The sequence below is a fragment of the Poecilia formosa genome, unplaced genomic scaffold, assembly GCF_000485575.1.
Source record: "Poecilia formosa unplaced genomic scaffold, Poecilia_formosa-5.1.2 Scaffold833, whole genome shotgun sequence".
In the NCBI taxonomy this organism is placed as follows: domain Eukaryota; kingdom Metazoa; phylum Chordata; class Actinopteri; order Cyprinodontiformes; family Poeciliidae; genus Poecilia; species Poecilia formosa.
In genome coordinates, this window is record NW_006800772.1 from 14,262 (window position 1) to 19,138 (window position 4,877).

At 38.5% G+C, this 4,877-nt stretch overlaps 1 protein-coding gene and 1 long non-coding RNA gene across 2 annotated transcripts in view; one reads left to right on the forward strand and one right to left on the reverse strand.

Annotated features, from left to right (window-relative positions):
- LOC103131764 (uncharacterized) overlaps window positions 1-4,877 on the forward strand; it is a 23,770-nt gene that overhangs the window by 10,307 nt on the left and 8,586 nt on the right. The window lies entirely within an intron of this gene.
- LOC103131763 (uncharacterized) lies at window positions 121-2,543 on the reverse strand. Its single transcript, XR_475432.1, has 2 exons — window positions 2,439-2,543; window positions 121-486 (listed from the first exon to the last, which is right to left on the reverse strand). It is a non-coding gene; the product is annotated as an uncharacterized LOC103131763 (long non-coding RNA).

Here is a 4,877-nt window from a genome sequence, read left to right on the forward strand (position 1 = left end):
CTAGATTAGCCACAGAGACTCTGGAGACATTTTACCTTTAAGAAGATTCACTGATTGAACATTAAACCACTTTATGCAGCTTCCTTCTTTCACTGGAACATAGAAACCATGAAAACTCACCAGTAGGAGGCGCCACATCCAGGAAGACGGTCCAGATGGGGACAGAGGTCAAAGTGCGTCTCTTCCTGCCGGTTGCTTCTCTCTGGAAAACCCGACACTCGTATGTTCCCGTGTCGTTGGTCGTCACGTTGCTCAGAAGCAAAGACACGTCTCCGTCCTCCATCCGTCTGTCCTGCAGCTCCACCCGCTTCCTAAAAGATGGATGCTGGTTCTCTGGGTCCGGCTGCTCGTCTCTGAACAGGAGGACATATTCTGGTTCCAGGTCCGGTCGGGTCCACTTCACAACCACAGCAGGTTTATTGTTGGGGAGTCGGCATGGCAGAGAGACGTTGTTCTGTCCAGGAACAGCTGAGATGTTTTTATGAACTACAGACAAAACAGAGCAGAAAGGTCAGAGGTCAGAGTGACCCGGTCCACTTCCAGCAGCAGCAGAGACCAAGGAGAGACACTGGACTCTGACCTGGACTGGATCAATGGATCTGGACTTTAAAACAAGAACTGTTTCAAACTGTCTAAGGAGGACGCATGTTATTTTTATTAATGTATTTCATTCAGCTATTCAAACTTTTCTGTTAGTTTAATCATTTTATGATTTAATTATTTGAATTTTAAGTTCTCTTAAATCTTGTAGAGTTAAACTGTTTCTGCTTGAGTTTCTACTTCCTGTCCTGCTGAAGAAACATCATGATTTACATTCAGTAGCATCACTGCACACTTTTCATGTAACAACGTAGGAACATAAAGGTCCGGTCCTTTACATGACTAACTTTCACTGCAACTCAACCCTTTCGAGACTGAATGCTCACTTTGACAGAACGATCCTATTACACCTCTGGCTTCACATTTGCCACAATCATCCATTCATTCTTTTCTAATAAACCTCATAAAAAACTTAGAGGTCTTAATGGGTGAACTTCATTTCAAATCAAATCAAATCAAATCAAATTTTATTTGTATAGCACATTTCAGCAGCAAGGCATTTCAAAGTGCTTTACATAGTTAAAATAAAAACAGCATGCGACATTGAATAAACAATGATAAAGAGAAAGAGATTTTGAAAACATTAAAACACGCACCCCTTTTAGGACTTAAACATTGTGTAACTGGGCCTTTAACCCTCTGGGACTTTAGTCAAAAACACAGTTTGACAAGGACTCCAACCTCCAGGTTTTTAGTTGAAACACGTCAACTGGGACTCCAAACCCTGTAGGACTTTAGTTAAATGTCATTTAACTGGGACGTTTTCGAGGGGGGCTTTACATCATTAAAACGTTAACAGTGAGAAAGAGAAATAAAAAGAAATTAAAAAGTAAAGTTAAAAACATTAAAGACATTTTTAAAGAAGAAGAAGAAGAAAAAAAAGATTAAAAAGGTAAAACCATAAAAACATCAAAGATATCAAAACCCACACTCTAACCCTAATTTGCAATAAGCAACTCTAAACAGGTGGGTTTTAAGTTGAGATTTAAAAGCACCCAGTGTTTCAGCTGTTTTATAGTTTTCTGGAAGTTTGTTTCTGCCGTTACCATTTTCAGCGCTGCGTTAACTTTACAGAAAAACCCGACTGCATTTTAAATTGACAATTTAGCACCTGAACAAGCATGAAAACTTCTTCAGAAACATTATTTCACTTAACCAGAATTTCATTCAGTATTTTTGGTTTTAATCAATAAATTAAAAGTTCAGTAGATAAATTCCTAGCATAACAATATCTGAAGCAAATGACTATAGAGACTAACCTGTATCTGCTAATGCAGGTCCAGATGTAAGGAAAAGAACCGTGAAAAATAAGAAAGCGTCCATGGTGACAAATGTCTTCAGAGGAGGATTAAAAACTGAGCCACAAATCAATATGATGGGCATTTATAGCCAAAGGAGGAAGAGAAACTTAAAAGGCGTGTCAGTCGCCCTTTAAGTTGATCGTCCCTCTTTTCTAAGACTTCCCACTTCGACACCATACCGTCATTTAACAGTAGGGGGCGCCATCACAACATTCAATCCAGAGCGCCATGACTTCCCTTTACTACCAGTGTTGTGACTGAAAGATTTTGCGCAATGTTGTTGAATTAACAACTTATTGACGTGTGAATTAGAGAAATCTGGTAATAAATTTAATTTACCAACAGATTTTTATTCCTTATTTCCTTAATGTAATGAACAGATTAAGCTGACTAGAGACATTTTTTTCTTCTAACAAAAAATACCTGAAACTTTAATCCTGAATGTAAAAAAAACAACAAATTACAACTGGTAATAATTAATATTTATAACGCCTGATGTATTATTTAAATGTTACCGAGGAAAAACGGAGAACTCACCTCGCTTTGAGCTGAAGCTGAAACTGACGTAGAGACAGATCCAACTTTCGGTTCTTGTAGTTTAAAGCCACACCCACATTACGACTGGAGAGGATGATGATCCGTAGTGCTGAAGAGCACAGAGGAAGTTAAACAGTCATAAAGTGTCTGCGGGTATTACAGGGGTGTTAAACAACATTTCCTAACAACAAAAGCTGTACATCTTTACCGTTTTTCCTGACAGCTTTCATGCAGTCATCAACTAAAACTGAACATTTTCACAACAGCTACCTAAACCTACTAAATAGTGGCCAAAATCACACCTTTTGTTTGCTAAAGGCACGAACTGTACCAAATCATTTAAAATGTGCAACAAAAGCAAATATTTCCTCCAAAAAGAAAAGTTTACAACCAGGAGAGTGAAATCTTCTAATTAATTGTTAAACAACAGAAACATTATGGCTTGACAGCGAAGGCTGGAAGTTTTCAAGGTGAAGCAAACAGACAGCTGGACAGAGAATTAAACCATAAAAGTTCATTATTTCTAGACCAGTGGTTCTTAACCTTTTTTGAGGTACTGATACTGATCTGGGAAGGTGAACCAGGCAGGTTCTGCTCCAGAGAGGACTGTTCATATCATATGTATGAGTCTGACTCATACATTTGTTTGACTTCTGTTGACATGGATTCAGACTTCTGCTGTGATATGAACAGCCCAACACTTCCATCACCCAATTGTGTTCAGAAACACAGTTTGTCAAATCCTCCTGGCAGACATTAAGGCCAAGATCACAATGGACACAGCAGAAGAATTTTAATATAGAAAACATTTATATTTACTAAGTTAAGCAAATTGTGTCTCCAGAATTAAGATCTAATTTTGAGTTGAAAGAACCGGCCTCCTTTCACAGTCATGAGTTTGTGAGTTTGTGGTCACAAGTAAGTCAGTTTGTGAGTTTGTGGTCACAAACTCACAAACTAGATTGTGTTTCTAGTTTGTGAGTCACAAACTCACAAACTGACTCACTTGTGACCACAAACTCACAAACTCCCGGTCAAAAAGATGTTCTCTTTAACTCATGGTTCACTTCTCTTTATTTAACAGCCTTTATGTGTGAACACACCGTAAGAGCTATAAACATACAAATAAGTCAGTTTGTCAGTTTGTGAGTTTGTGACCACAAACTCACAAACTGACTCACTTGTGACCACAAACTCACTTTGTGAGTTTGTGAGTGGTCACAAACTCACACAAAGTGGTCACAAGTGGTCACAAGTGAGTCAGTTTGTGAGTTTGTGAGTTTGTGGTCACAAACTCACAAACTCACAAACTAGATTGTGTTTCTACTCACTTTGTGAGTTTGTGAGTGAGTTTGTGACCACAAACTCACTCACTTTAGTTTATCTGCTCACTTCAGTTTATCTGCAGTCGGATCATGAGATTAGAGAAGCAGCTCTCATATTGACCTCTGCAATGAAATATAACATCAGGAGCTCCTTGATCCTGGAGACCATCTAGTGTTGCTTCCCCAAAGTAAAACTTATCTGCCATCTTTAGCATCAGACAACAGCCTCCTTTCCTTAACAACAAACAAATGACCAGACCATCCGAGTTCCCTGATCCATTACAATCAGGGATTCACACCTATTGTCCAATCAAGTCTCTCTTCTCTGATCAGAACCTGTAACAGGAAGCCAGATCCACTGTTGGTCAGACAGACTGACAGACTCCTTGACTCTGTATTTCTGTTCTCACCTTGCAAGGTTTTAATAAATTTCTTATTTCTTCTCATCCAGACTCTTGTTAAAGAAATTTCTTCCATGACAGCCATGTTGGAGCAGCTCAGCTACATCAGCTCTGATTGGTTCTGGTTTTGGTTTCCCTCTGGGTTTCTCACTGGAGGATCTTTCTTCTTACATTTTTTACTTTCGGACAGTTGTAGTGTTGCGCAACCATGACAACAATGTATTGTTTTTAGGACTGGGAAATTTTAAACGACCTTTACTTGTATATTTCTGCTCAAATAGAATCCAACAGAAATTTTATTTTATTAAATTTAATTAAATATTTGTTGTTTTTTTTATCAGCAGCTTCCTGGGATGTTTTTGGTTTTCTGGGTTCTTAGTTCAGATTATTTCTGTCTGGTTTCTGGTTTAATTTAGTTCAGTCATTTTCTAGTTTATGTTCAGTCTTTGTGCTCAGTAGTTCATTATTAGATTAATTTTCCTATTTTCCTTGTTTGTGTTCTCTTTCTCTCTACAGAGGAGAAGCAAAAGCTGATGAGGTGGAGCAGCAGAGCCTGATGATGTCATCCAGTGTTTCAGTTAAGTTTTTTCTCTGATATCTGATTACTTTGCTTGTCATGAAATTCTGAGGAAGATTCTCCACAATCTTCCTCAGGGTCCGGTCACCTCTTCTCGTTGTGCAGCGTTTTCTGCCACACTTTTTCCTTCCTACTG